Source organism: Nuphar pumila, chromosome 16, assembly GCF_984573655.1.
Source record: "Nuphar pumila chromosome 16, dmNupPumi1.hap1.1, whole genome shotgun sequence".
In the NCBI taxonomy this organism is placed as follows: Eukaryota; Viridiplantae; Streptophyta; class Magnoliopsida; order Nymphaeales; family Nymphaeaceae; genus Nuphar; species Nuphar pumila.
In genome coordinates, this window is record NC_143264.1 from 34,637,303 (window position 1) to 34,659,084 (window position 21,782).

Genomic DNA, 21,782 nt, shown 5'->3' on the forward strand with positions numbered 1-21,782 from the left:
TATCGTGCCCCGTTGTTTGGTGGAATTTGCAGAAGCGGTCTTTCCATTTCCCTAGGGCGACCAGAGGATTAGCAATTCTTGGAAGCTTAACCATTCCTTTGCTCAGCATGTATTCAAGGACCTCTTCAAGGGGCTGATCTAGAGGAGTGAATTCGCGATCGTAACCCCAACTGTCATGCTTTTTCTTCTCTTTCTGTTGACTCAATTTTTCACTCTGCTTTAAAGATTTCTCTTTCTGACTTGTATGATTGCCCTTGTTATTTTTGCAATCACTGCGATTGGCATCAACGAAGAAGATGAGTTTTGTCTTCTTTTCTGCATCTTGATTATTCCTGACGGAGGTGATGCCATCATGGAAATCTTTGTTCCTGAAGACCTTCTTTCCCTTGTCATGAGCTTGCAAATCTTTAATCATCTTGGCCATTTCCTTCAGCTGTATTCGGACTGGATCCATTGTTTGATTTTTCCATTTATAGGTTATCCCTTGCCTATGAGGGGATCTTTGAAGTGCTTGCCAGACTTCATACTCTTCATCAGTGCCATCTACTGATTCTGATTCATCAGATGCATCCTCGTGTTGGATATATTTCTTGGATAATTTTAAAACTTTCTTGGCTGACCGGCCTTTTGCCCTCTGCTTGACCTGGATCTTTTCTGTACTAGCTTCAGCTTGTTCTGTCAACATTTTGGTCATCATCTCTTTGAACATAGCATATATCTGAGGATCAACATCATCCTCTGCTTGCTGACCTTGACTTCTGACTGATCGGGGTGAGTCCATTTCCTCTTCTGAAGTGACTGAGTATGCAACGCCTTCAACTGATGAGGTTTTCTTTTCGGACCTTGTCTGACCCATCGAGTATCACAAATGCTCTCCTGAATGTTACTGATGCTCTCTGCAAGGTAGAACTGATGATTAGGCTTTTGAAGGAAATTTGGTTGAAGGAAAATATTTGTTGAGAATTTTGGTAGATAATTGAAATAATATCCCATTACTAGGGATTGAGTCATCGCTGGAATTACGACAATTGCGCTGTTATTCTTTGCAAAATAAACAACTGGAAATATGCCTTGTTACCTAGGCGAGGTCGTCAAACCAAGATGAAATGAAGATTAAAGGAATATGATTTTAATAATACACTTGACAAAAGGGAGGGGGACAGACAGTTTTCCACCACTCCGGATAATCAGAAGACACTCGAGGGCCAGGAAAATATTAAGATTGACAAAGGAATCCCAGCCATGTCTGGCAGAATGGTATGCTCCGGACCACTGATCCGATGAGAGATCGAACTCTGGCAAGACCCCTGATAGTGGACGAATCTCTACGCGCTTCTGTCTCTGAGAGAACTGACTGACACACCGCTCTGGATGGTAGTACGCGCAGAAGAAGGGGCCGAGTAGCCTGAACCGCTTGCCATAAGCGTAAGTATATCTGGGAGGTGATTTCTGACGATCAAAGTAGTCCCATACGACTTCTTCCTCCTGAAGGTTGTCGATCAAGAATCGGTATCGCGCAACTGGCAGAAGCTTTTCACCATTGTATCTGAAAGAACTGGCTGGGACTGGCACATGCCGGAAGAACCAAGACTGTAAGGCATAGGTGCACCCTTCGACTAGGATCGACTCTCCGAGTGTGAAACAGGTCAACCCTCGGTATAAAAAAGTGAGTGCGGCCATGGCTATGGAGAGGTGGCTGGTCTGTCGACTTCCCCATCTCCTTAGAAGCTGAACTATTCTGATATCTATATAATTCCGCCCATCAGGAAAGAAGGCTAATCCCACCGTGCACAGAACCATCGCGTGCTGGATTCTCTCTCGAGCTGTCTTGGACAATGAGCTGACCTCTGCAAATGTTCCATACTGTTTGTAGATTTCGAGCAGGTCCACATATTCATTTCCATCTTCTTCAATCAAAGGCCAAGACTTGCGTCCCGTCATGCGAGCTAAGGCATCTTTAGGGTCCAGACCCTTGACATTGATCAAAAACTGTTTCTCCAATGGATCTCCAGGCTAACCGGCTGGCTCGGGCAATCCCATAATCTCTGAAAATTCATCTATCAGTACTGTCATCTCGCCCCACGGGAACCAGAAGGTAGAAGTGCTTGGATTCCACCGTTCTGCTAGTGCATGGATCAAGTTGTCGTTGACTGTCTGCTTTCCCACTGCGGACGCCAGTTCTAACCCACAATCGTCCAAATGGTCCGGAAACATACGATAGAAGTTTTTGAGCCATGAATAATACCACCGGGGAAAGAAGGATCCGGTGCTGAGGACTCGATGTTCGGGAAGACTTTGTCGCACCTCGTAGGAGATGTGACCCTCAGGGAAGACTGAATCAAGATGACTGGATGCCTTCAGACTCGAAAACATGGAAATTTGGAATGAGACTTGGGAAAATACAGGAAATTCGAGGAAAATGCAGGCAGGATAAAAATAAAGCAGGAAATTCGAGATCTAGAAGACAGGAAAGATGGGAAATCACCTGGACTTTTGAGGAAAATGGAGGAATTTTATGAAAATCGTCCAAGGTTTAATGAAATATAAGGAAGTACTTCATAAAATGAAGTATTTTGAAAATCGTCCAGGGTTTAAAACATGGACAGTACATGGACATGGATTGGGGATTTTTGAAAAAATTGTCCAGTATTTTTTAGAAAATTGGGAAAATATGAAAAATAAAAAGGACATGATTATAACACATTCTGCACAAACAAGTATGCACATACAACATTCCCTAAAAGCTGACTGTAGATGTACAAATTTTGAAATGGCTGTAGGACCTTAATCCTAACTCTAAGGCTCAGATCATCTGTATCCAATCCAGTTATGCCTATATACTCAAGCCAAGGCTCAATGTACGTGGCATAAAATCAATTTCTCTGATTCTAGGTTCAAGTTTTCCAACATCCTTGAGCACCTGCCGATATACGTTGGACTATGGCCCTTGGTACGTGGCAGGGGGGTTTTCACCCAAATAGGTGGCCCAGTTGTGAGGCTCTGTCCCGAACTATGGTTCTGGAAGAGAGTCCAGCAACGTGAAGACCGGGACAATATAGGTGGGGGTGGTTTTTTGAAAACATGAATACATGCAAGCAAATAGAAGGCTCTAAGTCCTAAGGAGATAGTTTTTTAAAAAAAATTGAAGAAGCAAACATTGTTTTCATACAATTCCAAAATTGAGGAGTGTTGTATTAGACCTAAGTCTATGTGAGCATGAATAATTCTCCTCAATATGGTCCTACCAAACCATACCTAGTCTATATGCATTCCATATCAGTTGGGTTCAGGTCTAGGCTCCTAGGTTCACATGACATTATAAAGTAAAAGCTGACATTCCATGGAAATCGATTTTGACAACTTGAACTAAGTAGAGCATTAAATTGATCAGACGAAGACAGGTCCCATCACGGTCGCCAAACCTGTTATCATCGCAAAATTTTTAAACTTTTTTGTGAGTCAAACTGACCTTTGAAAAGTTTTTGAAAATAACTCGCCTCCGTTTTAAAATGCGGGATAATTCCGAAGAATGGGACTCGCCTGTTGGTACGAGGTTCGACCGTTTCTGCCACCTTTAACAGGGGTAATCGAGCCAAGGATCAATCTTATACTCTGCTCTATTAAACTTGTCTAAACCATATTCTAATTTCTAAATGCACATAGAATCAGGCATGTGCTATGAATTTCTGAAAATGCATATTTGAAAACATGATGTTTGCTTCAAAGATTGGAAAATATTTGGAAAATAAACTCTTTGAAAATCATGAATCATCATTGAGATACTGTATTTGAGAAAGTGAAAATCGATTTATGAAGTATTCAAGAGATTTTTGTGAAAATCGATTTTGAGAAATGTGAAATAACTTTGAAAAACTCGATTTTTTTGAATTCAAACTTTGAAATTGAAAATATAACTTAGAAAATTGAATTTGGAACTTGGGAAATACTTGAAATATCATTTGAAAACTTAGAGTTTTGAGAAAATCGATTTTGAATAAGACTTAGGAAATTTTGAAGAATTTGATTCCTTTGACTTGGAATTTGAATTGGAATTGGAATTGGAAAATTCATGAAATGAATGAATATGATTTTGAGGAATTGGGAAAAACTTTTTATATTTTGAGAAATGCAGTGCATTTTGAAGTTAGCCTAAGAGTGTAGGCTGAATGTGGCTAATGTGAAGATCATAAATCTGGATATCCTTCATATTCTGACTATGGCCATAAATACGAATTCCACCAAGTTTATAAACTTCATAAAAGCTAGTGTATGTGCCATTCGTGTAGACCATAGTGAGTTTGAATATGCATGAATCATCATCCATCACACATTAACATTATTTAAAAAAAATAAACTATATGCAATGTTGCCTAAGCTAAGAGGAAATGTAAATTCTTATTCCAAAGTTTAATTTAGTTTACATCACTATTAAAATTTAAATACATGAAAAATAAAGTCTTCAATGTACCTGCAAAACTAGAAAACTTGGTTAATGAAAATATGTTGGCTTTTCTAGGTTTATCTAGTAATATCTAGAAATTACTGGATTTTGCTAGATATAAGCCTTTTCCATGATTCCCTTAAATCAAAATTGATAAAGTATGAAATAAAATTGAATAAATAAGGAAGATAAGATATGAAATTTCGAAATTGGGGTCAAAATGACCAAAATACCCCTAATAACAAGACTATGGTCTTGAAATTAGGGTTTTTAGAAAGATATTTGGTAAATGCAAGTTTTGAAATATGAATAAAGATAAATCAAACTAAATATGATGTGACATGATTAAAATTATGAAAATTAGGGTTAGGGATTTCGATATTTAGGTCAAATGACCAAATTTCCCCTGATAGCAAGACTATGGCCTTGAAATCAGGGTTTTTAGAAAATATTTTGGTAAAACTTAGGTTTTATGCACTAAATGAAATCAAATGAACATCAAATTTAACCTAAAGTATCCTAATAGGATTATAAATATGATTAAACCCTAAAAATATATTCTTATGCACGAAAATCCAAGAATATCACAAATTTTGTGATTTTTGCAGTGTTTTGGAATTCTTCGGGTACCCTGTTTTGCAATTCAAGCCATTCAAACATAAAACGGATTCTAAAAATCCTCAAAATTGGTACCTGCACTTGTTATAACCCTAATATCAAATTAGAATTATAAAAATATTTTTTTGGCATTAAGTTAATCCGAAAATAGCATCAAACCCTAAAAATATGCTATTTTTGACCTAGCTCACCAACCAGTCTCAGTCCAAGACCCTAACCAGGGGTCAAACCTCCATGGAAATCTATGAAATTTTACAAAGAACAAATAGACATGAAAACAGAACTTTTCTTATTTACAGATTTGAAAAAGCTTTTAAAACCAGGGAGATACCCATCCGACAATCCGGACTTGAATATATTGATTTTAACTTTGGTCCTGACTGATACTTTCAATTGAATATTCCGGGATAAATAGCAGAACTCATTCAAAATATATGAGATTTTAACAGTAAATAGTTGACAGAAAAATAACAATACTCATTTTTTACAGATCATGAATCGAATCTGTAGTTTGGGATTTATAAACAACACAATTCTGATTAGGGTTTTGGTAAACCCTAACGAGTTTTAAATTGAAAATCAGAGTCTCCTACAAAGTAAAAATACTAAACAGTAATAAAAAATGCTGAAAATTTCACAGTAGACAGATCTAATCAACATGAATCCATGGCACTTTACAGATCTAAAATTGGATATAAGATGAGAAAAATATCATCACAGTAAGTTACCCTCTTGATTTTAACAACGATTTTAAAGTTTTAAAAACCCGATTTGATGTCTGATTTTTCTGATAAGGTTTCCGAAGTCCAAAAACTCTGATTTTTTTACAGTAGATCAATAACATATGCATGCATCACATATAAAAAAATCAGAAATTAACAGCACATATTTCAATCCGAAACAGCATGCTCGTTTCTGTTCTAAACTAAAAAACACACAGAAATCTAAGAAACTTGAGAAAATATGCATTAACTAATGAAAACAATAAAATAAACCATAAAACAGTAAATAAAAATTATTTTTATGCTATAGAACGTAAAACAAACATGAATAAACAAATAAATAAATAAAATACAGGGAATCAATGGCTGGATTTTGATGTTACCATTAAAAGCATGGATTTAACCCATTAAAAGGGTAAATCACATGTTTTATCGGTTAATAATATAAAAAATAATACAATAAACGATTCTAATGGATTAAAATCATGAAAAACAGAATGGATTAAAGTTAGATCATCTTCTTGAATTGATTTCGGGGTTCTTGGATGAAATCCATGGTTAAATCCATGAACACAAGAGTTTCCATGGTGAAATCTATTGAAAACTAATAAAAAACTAATAAAATAATATTAAATAACTCACCTTGGGGTTGCAGCTGCAATGGAGGAAGGTAGAGGTGCTGGAGAGGAGAGAGAAGCCACAAAAATTTTAGAGAAAAAGAGCTCCTTTTTGACCCCTCTTAGGTCCCTTTTTATAGTTTTTCAAAAAGTCACTTAATTAGGGTTAATTAAGAGGTTTTTCATTTTTTCAGGACTCTTTCTAATAAATCCACTAAGGGCAACGATTTTTTGGAGAATTATAGCCTAGGTGGGACTCTAATTAATCCCTAATTAGCCCCTAACTAAACCTAGAAAACCCCCAAATGTGATGCCACTTGACATCTTCCACATTTGTTTTTTTTTAAAACCTTTAAAAACACTAGTTTTAAAAACTAAACTTCAAAATGGGTTTTCAAAATGATATTAACTCTTCTAAACCCCTAACACTAACCAAGACACTGACTAACCCTAGTCTAGCCCTGACTTACTCGAATATAGCGCCACCCCGAGTGGGCCCTACTTGAGTTTTTCAAAAAGCGATTTTAAAACTTGAAATTGAAGGAGTTTTCAAAATATTTTCAAAAGTAAACTTAAAATTAGAATTTTTGAAATAGCATAGGGTTCTAACCAAGTCAGAACTCCTCTGGATATGGTACCAACTGAGTGGGCCCACATCGAGTTTTGAAGAATTTTGAAATAACCACTGAAAATGGCTTTGAAAAGGGGTTAAAATCAGTATTTGAAATTCAAGATCTTTGAAAATAGGGTATCAAGCAAACTGGAACTCCGAGTTAGAGTCCTGAGCTCTTAGGACTCTGAGATTTTGGATTTTAAAAGCCAAATGAAGGAATTTTTGAAAAGATTTCATCTAAAATGGTGAAACAAGTCAGAAAATATTGTCAGGGTTAGACTCCTAACTCGATCAGGACTCTGAAATAGAGTCCTGGATTAATTGGACTCTACCAAATGACCTAATTTTTGAAAACAAACACAGAAGATTTAAAATGGAAATTAAACAGACTTCAAAACAGACTCCTGACTGGACTAGGACTCCGGGACAGAGTCCTGATCGGATTGAAACTCTAGATTTTTTTGGTATTTTCTGAAAAACAAATGAAAGAACTTGTCAAAACGGTGAAAACAATAACGAATATTGAAATAAAAGAGAGTTCTGATTCAACTGAGACTCTAAGGACAGAGTCCTGATTGAACTAGGACTTTTAATTTTTAGATTTTTTGAGAAATCAAATGAGAGAATTTTGAAAAACAGTTAAAAACAGGATGAAATTGAATTTTGGTTCAGAGTCCTGATCTGATTAGGACTCTAAGAAAGAGTCCTGATTCGATCAAAACTCTAAGAATTTTAGTTTTCTGATAAGCAAATGATGAAATTTAAGCAAAGCTTTTTGAAAACTAGTGAAAATGAAGTGAGAAAATCAATTTTGGATAGAGTCCTACTTCGATCAGGACTCTGGGGTAGAGTCCTGATTTAATCAGGACTCTGAGATAAAACCTTAGAATTTTGAAATTCTATGATAAAAGTGTAACAAATTTGATAAATGGAAAGATTTTTGAAAGATTTTCTCAAAATTGAAATCAGGATCAGAGTCCGGATCCAACTAGGACTCTCTGAACAGAGTCCTGTTTTGACTAAAACTCTGAGTTTCTGACTCTTTTTGAAAGATTTGATTAAAAATAGATAAAATAGCTGCAAAAGATTAGAATTCTAATCCTATTAAAACTCTGAAGAAGAGTCCTGATCCGACTGAACTCTTGAAGAAGAGTCCTGATTCAACTAGGACTCTGAAACTTTAGCCAAAATAGAAGGTTTTAAAGGTTTTCTCCAAAAATCGGTAAAAAGGTAGTGAAAAGTAGAGTTTTGATCCGACTAAGACTCTGGAAAAAGAGTCCTGATCCAATTAGGACTCTAAGATTTTTGATAAGTGAAGGAATTCAGAAGCGACACCACCTAAATGGGCCTCATCTGAGAATTAAAATCAATTGAAATTGAGTTTGAAATGAATCCAGATCGTTTTCTAAGAAAGTATTTCAAAATATAAGGTCCCGGGGGTTGGAAAATGAGAGAATGTTGAATAAAAACCCAGGTTTTAAAATTGTTTTTGAAAGAAATGTTTTAAAACTCAAATCTGGATTGAATGTTTTAAAAACAGGAGTGCTGGATCTCAAAAATGAGATGGGATGACATGCAATGCTATGCAATGCAATGAAATGGTATGTCGAATGCATGCAATGATATGCAATGACACATGAAATATACAAACACTGGATGAGGGTGAAAATTTGGGGTGTTTACAGATGCCCCTCTTTGCTGCTAAGCCGGTTGAAAGCCGAGCTTAGTGGCAAAGAAAACATACCAAATTTGAACCATAAAAATGCCCCAGTTAGATAAATCTGACTGGGTATGAAAGAATTAATTCAAATGATGATGGTAGTTATAAAATTTGTCTTGCACATAGCTACCTACACACAACGTCAATGACGTTGTGGTGGCTGAACGATGTTTAACACAACGTCTAAAATAGAAAGATGCTGAACTTAACAAGAATGCTGAATGCAATGGGGAAACTAAAAGACACTACTGACAATAAAATGAAGTATTGTATGCAGACCGACTGGACAATGAATTAGATGCACAATACCAACACGCTAATGACTGACAACTGAATCTATTGCTGAAAATAAATCTAATTAACCAAAACTATCATTCACGTTGAATTTAACCAAAACCAAAACAAGCAAGATACTAAACTATGTTGATCAATAAAACAGGCAAACTAATAACGTTAAGACTGAATAGACTTAAACTCAAAAAAAAAAACTAAAATTGAACGCAAATGACATGCTGAATGTTAAAGAGCCGATGCTATATGAAACCAACAACAATGCTAATTAACTACATAAAACGCTGATGTGAGTAAATAATGCACACAGAACCGACTGACTGGATTAACATGCATTGACAGGGAAACAAATATAAAACGTTGAACCAACAAAAATAAACACAATGCTGGACCAAAAAAATTAACCACAATACTGAGTCTCAGAAAAATGCAGAACCTATGATATATCTTTTCTTTTCTTTTCTTTTTCAGCAAAGACAATAATGAACTGAACTCAAATACGTGAAAAGAGAGGGGAGCAGAAGAAAGGATTACCGAGTGGACCGACTGGAGTGGTTGCGAAGAGAGTGGTCTCTCCCCATGAAATCAACACGCTGCCTTTTTGTGTGCTGGAAAAATAGAAGAGACTACGAACTGGCTGGTGGAGAAAGAGAGAGAGAGAGAGAGAGAGAGAGCTTCAAAGTGGGCTGCGTGAATTCCAACGTGAGAGAGAGCCCCTTTTTTTGCTGTAGAAGACTACTTATAATACTAAATTAGGGTAAAAGAAAAAATTTCAAAACAAGTCCACACTTTTCCATATTTTTCAAAAGACCCATTTTAGTAAAACATGTTTTATTGTCTAAAAACAAACAAACAAACTTCCTACTGATTAAAAATTAGCTAATAAAAACCTAAGCAAACTAAACTATGATTAAAACATTCTAACTATAATAGAAACACTAAAAAAAATATATATATATCCAGAGAAAGCTTTGAAAAATACGATTTTCTGATAAAATTCAATTCAATGCAATTTCTCAAAACTAACAATAAAAATGGGTTTTTAGAGCGATTTTAACACGAATCATGCATAAATAATGATTAATAAAATGCAAATATTATGCATGATCAAATACCCCCATGCTTATCGTTTGCTAGTCCTCGAGCAAACTGAAGCAAAAACAAAAATACTAAACTAGACACACAATAAATACCTAACTCACTTTCGTAGGAATCACGGTTGCATTTAGCATATGCAACAAGCCCTTTCAAACCCTGAGTTACCCCAGTGGACGAGTAAGGTCTCGTGAGGGTTTGCAGTGATGCTACCCACAAACATCTGTGTCAAGTATGCATAAGAATTTTAAAACACAAAGCATTAGGCAGTTAAGGAGTTCGTTTCCACAAATATTTCATGCCATTGCATCATCAAAACAGGATTAGAGTCTGCTACTTTCCACCACAGAATAAAATATTTTCTTTCACTTTTCTAAATAGCATAATCATTTATGTTTCATCCTTAGAAATTCAAATACATACATATCATTATTTACTTATCCTCACTCATATGTGTTCTGCACAGGTTTTCTCAATATTTGCTTTTAAGCAATGAACTTTTCTCTTTTACGCTCTTTTCTCTTTCTTGATTTTCAATTTTCCACATTTTTCAATCAAATTTTTTTTTCTGAGCACTATACCCAATTTCCAGTTTTTGTGACCCGTGTAGCGAGCTTTGGGTCAGTGACTCCCAGGCCAGACGACCTTAGGGCACCAGATACAAAGTATCCCTCAGACTTAATTGCTCGAGTCACTATACCTTCAATTTTCTATAGTTTACGTATAGTCTACTTCTCTGTCATGTGCAATGTCAATATCTATTAGGCTCTCTATAAAGTCCATGTAACGAGCTTTTGGGCCGATGACTCCGAAACCAGATGGCTTTAGGGCACCAGGTGTAAACACCCCTCAGACTCTACTTGCTCGAACAAAATAGGCCACAGATATTAACGTAGACAAAGAATTGACTTCCTTCGTTATCCTTTTCAACATGGACTCAAACACTTTAACTTGTGTCTAAGCCCAGCTACTAGGGAGTACGAAGATATCAAACAACTAAACGTATGCTCGTTTCACTTTTTGAGCTCTTTTGCAACGTTGTTCATTTGCTTAGTTTTCAAAAATAAAACTGTGCATATTCATACTTGTGATTCAAAATAAACTGTAACATGCATCCATAATCATTTCTTTGAAATCCACATAAACAACCATGGTTTTCTAGATTCGTGTTAGAAAAAGTTTTTCGTGGGGCTTAAAAATTCTCTAAAAATATTAGATGTTGCAAAGCAGTCATATAAGTTCAAACTCGTTCCCTAAAAGCCTAATTTTAATGAGTTGACATAAAAAATGCAAGTACAAAGACATGAAAAGTTTAGGTGTGCAAACTACACCCTCCCCCATGCTTGAATGACATTGTCCTCAGTGGCACTCCCCCATGCTTGTATGAAACTAAGAGGCTGCACTTGAGAACAAAATAATTGGGAGAAAAGAGCAGAAGTCACTTGAGATGACATATGAATGCATGTCCTACGATTACACAAGAATGCATACCTGATCTAACAAAACACTCATGAGATACAAGAAATCAAAGCAAAATAACGAAAAACCATCTATGATATTTACTAGATCCTACTAAAAATACAACATACAAACCTGTGCTCCCCCTCATGCATCCACGAGGTTAATAGCCTCAATGTCTTGCTGCACCACCATATCAGAAATGTAGGGCTTCAGTCGCTGCCCATTAACTTTGAAAATGCTACCCGTTCGAGGGTCCAAAAGATCTACCGCTCCATGTGGAAAAACTCTTTGGACTATGAATGGTCCATCCCATCTGGACTTCAGCTTCCCTGGAAAAAGATGGAGACGTGAATGATAAAGCCACACCTTTTGACCAGGCTCTAACTGCTTCCTCACAATATGTTGATCATGGAAATGCTTGGTTCGAGCCTTGTATATTTTGGCACTCTCGTAGGCTTCATTGCGCAACTCCTCAAGCTCACTCAACTGCAACTTCCTCTCAGCTCCAGCTTGGACCATATCAAAATTGAATTTCTTGATAGCCCAATATGCCCTATGCTCCAATTCAACAGGAAGGTGGCATGGTTTCCCAAAAACCAATCGATATGGGGACATGCCAATCGGAGTCTTGAAAGCAGTCCTATAGGCCCAAAAGGCATCTTCGAGGCGCTGAGACCAGTCCTTGCGGTCTGGCTGGACTGTTTTTTCAAGAATCCGCTTGATCTCCCTATTGGAGACCTCGACTTGGCCACTAGTCTGTGGGTGGTACGGTGTGGCAATCCGATGATGTACCGAGTATTTCCTAAGTAAGGAAGCTACTTGTACATTACGAAAGTGCGTACCACCATCACTAATGATCGCTCTAGGGACTCCGAACCGACTAAAAATGTTGTGCTTGATAAATCGGAGCACCTCCTTATGATCATTGGTTCGGGTGGCCACGGCCTCGACCCATTTGGAGACGTAATCAACCGCCACTAGAATATAAATAAATCCGAACGAAGGCAGGAAAGGACCCATAAAATCAATGCCCCACACATCAAAAATCTCAACAATCAAAATAGGAAGGAGGGGCATCATATCACGCTTGGCGATGCGTCCCGTCTGCTGACAGCGCAAGCACCTCCTACAAAAATCGTGAGCATCTCTATGCAATGTCGGCCACCAAAATCCTGACTGGAGGACCTTTGCGGCTGTCTTTCGACTAGAAAAATGACCTTCACAAGCCAAGGAATGACAGAATGATGGAATGGAGTCATACTCCTTTTCAGGAACACACCTCCGAATCATCTGATCCGGGCATAATCGAAACAATTCTGGTTCCTCCCAAAAATAGTGCTTTACCTGCGAGAAAAATCGATCTCTCTCATTGCGGTTCCAGTGCGAAGGGTACTCTCCAGTCACCAAAAAGTTGATGATATGCGCGAACCAAGGCAGATGCTTGACATGAAAGAGCTGCTCATCCGGAAATGAATCATCAATCTGCCCCTGATCAGTGGATGTCTCCACTGTCAGTCTGGATAAATGATCTGCTACAAGATTCTCACATCCACTCTTATCTCGAATCTCGAGATCAAATTCTTGTAACAGAAGGATCCATCGAATGAGACGTGGTTTGGCATCCTTTTTACTCATCAAATATCGCAATGCTGCATGATCCGAGTAAATGATGACCTTGGAGCCTAACAAATATGAGCGAAACTTCTCAAGAGCAAAAACTACGGCTAGTAATTCCTTCTCTGTGGTGGTATAATGCATTTGTGCATCAGAGAGGGTCCTACTAGCATAATAAATCACATGAGATCGTCGCTCAATCTTCTGACCGAGAATCGCTCCAACCGCGTAATCTGACGCGTCACACATAATCTCAAATGGCACGGACCACTCCGGAGATCGAAGAATAGGAGCAGTAGTCAGAGCCTCCTTCAGGGCCAAGAATGCCTTCAGACAGGCATCATCAAACACAAACGGTTGATCTTTTGTTAGCAGGTTGCACAACGGTCGAGAAATCTGGCTAAAGTCCTTAATGAACCTTCTATAAAAACCTGCGTGCCCTAGAAATGATCGCACCTGCCGCACAGAGGTTGGTGGAGCTAATTTTGCAATGGTCTCCACTTTGGCCTTATCAACCTCGATCCCTTTCTCAGACACAATATGTCCAAGAACAATCCCTTGTCTCACCATGAAATGACTCTTTTCCCAACTAAGAACCAGATTTGTCTCCCTACAACGCTGAAGCACATGCGATAACTTTTGGAGACAATCGTCAAATGAAGAGCCATAGACCGAGAAATCGTCCATGAAGATCTCAAGGACATCATCCATCATATGTGAGAAGATCGCCATCATGCACCGCTGAAATGTTGCCGGGGCATTGCAGAGCCCAAACAACATTCTCCTATAAGCAAAAGTGCCATATGGACAGGTGAACGTCGTTTTCTCCTGGTCCTCGGGATGAACGACCACCTGATTGTATCCTGAATAACCATCCAGGAAACAAAAATACTGTTGACCTGCGAGTTTCTTCAAGATCTAGTCGATGAACGGCAGAGGGAAGTGATCCTTCCTAGTGGCACTGTTCAACTTTTTATAATCTATGCATACTCGCCATCCCGTGGTAGTTCTCATAGGGACACTCTCTCCTTTTTCATTCATCTCTACAGTGAGCCCAGACTTCTTGGGGACAACCTGGGTAGGGCTCACCCACTGGCTGTCAGAGATGGGATAAATGATCCCAGCATCCAACCATTTGACTACCTCCTTCTTTACCACCTCCTTCATATGGGGATTTAGTCTCATTTGCGCCTCTCTTGAGGGTTTAGCCCCCTCATCCATGATAATCCGATGCATGCAAAAGGAGGGGTCTATCCCCTTCAGATCTGCCACCGACCATCCAATCGCCTCTTTATGCTCGTGCAAGACTTGTAAAAGCTGACACTCCTGTGTGTCAGTCAGGTCTGTACAAATAATGACGGGGAGAGTCTGGTCCTTGCCTAGGAAGGCATACTTGAGTGTGGCCGGTAAGGGCTTCAACTCAAGCTCAGGCGGACTCTCTATGGATGGTCGGGATGGCTTTTCTGCCAATTCAGGAAGCGGCTCGAAGTGCCAGGTCCAACTCAGCTCACCCGTCTGACTCTCTATTGACCCATGGAAATCTTCTTCGAGTGATTCATCAACCTCCTCCTGAGGTGGTTCACTCAATAACCAGGTATGCTCTGCTTCTACCAGGTCCTGAATGAAGTCGACCTCGAAAGAAGCCTCATCGCCGGCAGGTCCCATCGCCGCATGAAAAATGTTCAGCCTCATCTTCCTGTTGCCAAATGAGACATCCATCGCACCTGTGCGGCAATTAATGCACGCATTGGCAGTGGCCAGAAAGGGGCGTCCAAGAATAATGGGGGTCTGTCGCATATCATTAACTCCCTCCATATCTAAAATGATGAAGTCGACAAGGAAGTAGAAGTCCTCTACCTTGACTAAAACATCTTCCAAAATCCCTCGCGGGACCTTGATTGATCTATCTGCAAGCTGCAGGGTCATAGGTGTTGGCTTCATCTCCTTTAATCCAAATTTGTCATAAAAGAAACCCGGCAAGATATTGACACTTGCCCCAAGGTCGAGCAATGCACGCTCGACAGTGATGTCTCCTATGACACACGAAATAATTGGAGTCCCTGGGTCCTTAAGCTTTGGTGGGGTTTGGTGTTGCAGCACCGCACTCACCTGCTCAGTCAAGTATATCTTTTTCGGCACTTGTGACTTCAACTTTCTTTTCTGCGTACAAAGCTCCTTTAGAAACTTTGCGTATGCAGGGACTTGTTGAATGGCATCAAGCAAGGGGAGGTTTATCTGGACGTGCTTGAATATCTCAAGCATCTCCTGCATGTTCACTCCATGCTTTCCTAATGACTTCGGTCTCTCTAGCGCCTCAGGAAAGGGGGCTTTGGGAGTATAGGACTTTGAAGGCTCAGTTGGTAGAGCCCTTTCGCTTTCCTGAGGTGGGATGGTAGGGACAGGCTGCTTCTCACTCGTTCTCTCTCTTTCTTCTGCAGCCTCCCTCGCCTGGTATTGCTTCCCATTCCTAAGGGTTATTACCGCTTGAGCTTGCTCTTGATGGGCATATGTCATGTGCAAGTCATGCATCGGTTCCTTACCCCTAGGGTTCACCACCGGTTGGCTAGGTAAAGCCCCCTCACTTCGCCTGCTAAGCGCCTCGGCGAGTTGTCCCATCTGCGTCTCAAGCTTCGCAATAGAATGTGTATGGGAGCTCAGATTTGCCTTGATATCCGAGAAGGCTTGCAGCATCTTGTCCTCAAAGGACTGGCTGGATGAAGGCTCCTGAGACTGGGGTTGATTATAAGTAGGCTGAGCTGAAGGGTAGCTAGTTCTCTGAAATCCAGGCGCATAACCGCCTTGCCTGGGTTGTCTTTGGGAAGGGTTGAGAGGTTGGGCTTGTGGATTTCTCCATGAAAAATTAGGATGGTTCCGCCAGCCCGGGTTATATGTACTGGAATATGGATTGGGTGCGGGCCTAGCGAAACTCTGCGCCATCTGAGCTTGCTCCTGGACAAACTCAGGGTACTGTGGCGCAACGGGGCAATCAACAACATGGTGTGCAGGGCTAGCACACAACGCACACACCTGTAGGACTGGAGAAGGACCCGACAACAACTGATCTAATTTCTGAGACAGTTGGTCGACCTTGTTTTGCAACTCAAGGTGCGTCCCTATCTCGAATATACCAGCCTTCTTCGCGCCATCTTGCACAGGTGTGGCCCTCTCAAATCGTGAAGCAGAAGCATGGTGCATGAAGTTCTCGCTTAAGGTCTCAAAAAGGGCCCATGCTTCATCTTCACTTTTGAGCATAAAAGTGCCCCCACAGGCAGCGTCAACCATTTGACGGTTCTTCTCAGTGAGACCATCATAAAAATATTGCACCAGTTGCCAGCGGGGCACCTGGTGGTGGGGACACTTGCGAAGAAGATCTTTCATCCTCTCCCACGTTTCATGAAACATTTCTCCCTCGATCTGTGAAAAGCTAGTGATGGCTTTTCGATACTGGTTCGTCTTACCAATTGGGAAGTATTTCTTTAAAAACTCCCTTTGCATATGTTCCCAAGTGGTAATTTGAACTGTATCGAGGGCCTTCAGCCAATGCTTGGCTTTATCCTTAAGGGAGAAGGGGAATAACGTCAACCTTAACGCGTCATCTCCAAAATTGTTGATTCGCACCGTAGAGCAGATCTCGAGAAATTCGTCGAGATGACGGTATGGGTCTTCGTTGCTAAGGCCATAAAAGGAGGGTAACATCTGGATGACACTGGCCTTGATTTCAAAATGGTTCGCTCCCACATCAGGTCTTGTGATGCAGGAGGCAGGAGTGTATGTGTTGGGCATGAAGCACTCCCTAAGAGGATGGATTAACTGCTGATCTTCAGCCATGGGGCTGGATTGATGGGCTCTCCTAAAGAAAGATTTGGGATCCTCAACAAATTCGGCAAGCTCAGGTTCAAGCGAACGTCGCCCGTGCATGCACCAAAGGGTAGACCGGTGCAGCAACCGTCCTAAATTGGGGTTTTCTACCTAACTAACGCGCTAGCGGCCAAACCACACAAACCACAAAACGAGTAACAAAAACAATTACTGAAAACAAGAAATAACAAGCACCACGCAGTTGCACTCAGTAGAGAATTTATGAAAATGAAATCTATGTGCACGGTACCAATCGTACACAGTCACTTCTAAGGGGATCCTAATGGGTGAGCTGTGCAGAAAAGTAAGCTTGTCTCTACGGTATGCACACACGTGGTTCTAAGCCTAAATGCAAAAAGCAAAATAAACAATCCTAATTAAAGAACTGAATTAAACTAACAACCTAAAAATACGAGAACAAACGCAAGGCAATACAGTGAATACTAGTATTTCGCCGTTCCCCGGCAACGGCGCCAAAATTTGGTGTGAGTTTTATGAAAACCCTTTTTAAAACAATATTTTTAATGAAAATCCAGTGAAAGTCAGACACCAAAAATATAAAAACCGGCTCGCACAAGTGGTGGTGTCCGGGTCGATCTCAGGGAACGGAAAATACTTCGTATTCAAACACACAATCTAACTACTCTTTATTGCCAAAATAAAAAGAATTAATTAAATAATTAACTACGAGAGTACGGCCCTACGCAGAGGGCTTAAACAAAATAAATAAATGGTTTTATTACAGACCCAATTAATAAAATAAAATAAAACCCTAATCTAAAAAGAAAAGAAAGGCTTCAGTGCTTCGAGTCTTCTTGTCCCTTCTTGAAGTAATGTATATTTTCTTGCACTTTTTCTTCTCTGAGGGCTCTCTGAGGACCTTTCTGAGGGTCAAAATCGCTTCTCTCGCATGTTCACCCATCCCTGCAAGAAACACAAACAACACACAACAGAACGAGAAAAACCTAACATAATCTAATACTTGAAAATTAACAAAATGAATTGAACTAACCAAAACAAATGATACTAAAAGACAAATTACAAACTAACTAACTAATGTTGTACTGGACTTTAAAAATACTAATCTAAAACAAACCTGAAATGACAATGAAACTGACTTAGCTAATGATAAACTAAAAAGAACGATGCAACTGACTCCTACTATTTACTCTAATTAAATACAATGAAGAAACGTAAAAACAAGAATGAGTTAATGTTAATTTGACTAAAATAGTTAGGAGTACATAAAAACCAGATATTAACTCTTAACAGAATCTAATCTAAATAGAAATTACTATACTATGTAACAGCAAAAGACAGTGTTGCACCAAACAATTCAATAACCTAACCTCTATAAACATCAGCTTGACCTATTGACTCCACTAATCTAACTACCTTATTGAATAATTAGTTACAAAAGACTATATAACTACTGAATTCTAAACAACTCTACTGGGTACTAACATTAATTTTGTGAACAACGTCTATTAAAATACCCAAAGAATCTAGGTAACTAAATTAATCAAAGCCTACCTAATTCATGACTCTCAACTAAGTTAGACATGAGTTCACGCACAACCTCCTATTGTCTTGCACATAGCTACCTACACACAACGTCAATGACGTTGTGGTGGCTGAACGATGTTTAACACAGCGTCTAAAATAGAAAGATGCTGAACTTAACAAAAATGCTGAATGCAATGGGGAAACTAAAAGACACTACTGACAATAAAATGAAGTACTGTATGCAGACCGACTGGACAATGAATTAGATGCACAATACCAACATGCTAATGACTGACAACTGAATCTATTGCTGAAAATAAATCTAATTAACCAAAACTATCATTCACGTTGAATTTAACCAAAACCAAAACAAGCAAGATACTAAACTATGTTGATCAATAAAACAGGCAAACTAATAACGTTAAGACTGAATAGACTTAAACTCAAAAAAAAAAAAACTAAAATTGAACGCAAATGACATGCTGAATGTTAAAGAGCCGATGCTATATGAAACCAACAACAATGCTAATTAACTACACAAAACACTGATGTGAGTAAATAATGCACACAGAACCGACTGACTGGATTAACATGCATTGACAGGGAAACAAATATAAAACGTTGAACCAACAAAAATAAACACAACGCTGGACCAAAAAAATTAACCACAATACTGAGTCTCAGAAAAATGCAGAACCTATGATATATCTTTTTTTTTCTTTTCTTTTTCAGCAAAGACAATAATGAACTGAACTCAAATACGTGAAAAGAGAGGGGAGCAGAAGAAAGGATTACCGAGTGGCCCGACTGGAGTGGTTGCGAAGAGAGTGGTCTCTCCCCATGAAATCAACACGCTGCCTTTTTGTGTGCTGGAAAAATAGAAGAGACTACGAACTGGCTGGTGGAGAAAGAGAGAGAGAGAGAGAGAGAGAGAGAGAGAGAGAGAGAGAGAGAGAGCTTCAAAGTGGGCTGCGTGAATTCCAACGTGAGAGAGAGCCCCTTTTTTTGCTGTAGAAGACTACTTATAATACTAAATTAGGGTAAAAGAAAAAATTTCAAAACAAGTCCACACTTTTCCATATTTTTCAAAAGACCCATTTTAGTAAAACATGTTTTATTGTCTAAAAACAAACAAACAAACTTCCTACTGATTAAAAATTAGCTAATAAAAACCTAAGCAAACTAAACTATGATTAAAACATTCTAACTATAATAGAAACACTAAAAAAATATATATATATCCAGGGAAAGCTTTGAAAAATACGATTTTCTGATAAAATTCAATTCAATGCAATTTCTCAGAACTAACAATAAAAATGGGTTTTTAGAGCGATTTTAACATGGATCATGCATAAATAATGATTAATAAAATGCAAATATTATGCATGATCACGGCTACTATCAGGAGTTGTGTCAGAATTCGACCTTACATCAGCATAGTGGTCCAGAACATACCATTCTGCCAGATATGGCTGGGACTCATTTGTTACCCTTCCACTTTTTCTCGGTCCTCGTGTCTTTGTTGATTATAAAGAGTGGTGGCAAATTGTATGTATGCCCCCTCTTTTCCAAGTTTATTATTGATACAATCATGTTTTTCCTTCAATGAATAAAAATCTTGCAAATTCTTCAATTCTTGGTTTGACGACCTCGCCTAGGTAACAAGGCATAATTTTCGGTTGTTTATTTTCTTTGCAAATGAATGACAACGCAATTATCGTAATCCCAGCGATGACTCAATCTCTAGTAATGGGATACTCTTTCAATTGTCTACCAAATTTCTCAGCAAATATTTTCTTCCAATCAAAATCTCTCTCAAAAACCTAACCATCAACTTTGCCTTGCAGTGAGTGTTCGTGATATTAAATGGTCGAGACGAGGTCAGTAAAGATAACTGCACCAATAGAAGGTATCGTGTATTCAACGGCCTCAGAAGAAGAAATGGACTCCCCTCGATCAGGCAAAAATCAAGGGCAGCAGGTCGAGGATGACATTGATCCTCAAATGTATGCTATGTTCAAAAAGATGATGAGCAAGATGCTGGCAGAGCAAGCTGAAGCCAGTATAGAGCATACCCAAGTCAAGTAGAAGGATAAGGGTCATACAGTAAAAAAGCAGGTGAAGATATCTAAAAAGTGTGTCCAGCATGAAGATACATCTGACGAAGAGGAATCAATGGGAGGCACAGATAAAGAAATTGAGACTCAGCAGATACTCCGCAAGTCTACTCAGGGGCAGGGGTCAGCCCATAAATTCAAAGATCAGTCTATCAATGATTCTGACCAACCACAATTCAGAGATTTGGTCAGGATGATTCAAGATCTACAGGCCCGCGACAAGGGCAAGAAAGTCTTCACCAGCGAAGACTTCTATGATGGTTTGGACGGGGATGATAATCTCGAGAATCTCCCCAGAAAGTTTATCAAATTCGATGGTTCTGGCGACCCCAAGGCACATCGGGCTATGTTCTTCGCTGAATGTGCCAAATTCAAGCGAGATAATCGGGCTCTTTTCCTTTGTTTCCCTTGCAGTTTGGAGGAAACTGCGACTAAATGGTATTCAGAGCATGTTAATCCAATTGAACTAAAAGAATTTGACAAGGTGGTAAACATGTTCATCAAGCGATTTCTCTTTAATGCTGAGACACTTCCCACCCTCAGTCATCTCTGTGGCCTCAAACAAAGGGAAAATGAGAAGGCCAGAGATTTTATTCATCGCTGGAGGTCAGCTTGAAACAAGATGAGGGACCACATATCAGAGAGGCATGCTTTGTCTTTAATTTTAAGCAATTTCTCACAGCCTTTAAGAGGCCTCATCTCTATTGCACCATCCAGAACATTTATTGAGCTAACGGAGCGAGCCGAATGGCTCGATTTGAGCATGGAAATGGAGTCTATGAAGTCTTCACATTTACTAAGAATAGCAGTCAAATTGAGCCGAAAAAGAACGCTCACTTCACCCACTCTGTCAGAAATGACAAATGAAACCACCGCAAGGGGCAGAACAAAGATTTCTGTTATGGGACAGGGGGCTCAAACAAGAACGATCAGAAAAGCAAGTCGATCCCTCAATATAACAAGCCACTTCAGTTAGAGCAGGGACCGAAACCCCGAGAGAAAGTGAAGCATGAAGGATGGAGCTATGACAGAAAGTTCACTCCGCTTGATCAATCACTCGAAACTGTGCTCAAGTACATGTTGACCAAGGAGATGGTTAAATTGCCCAA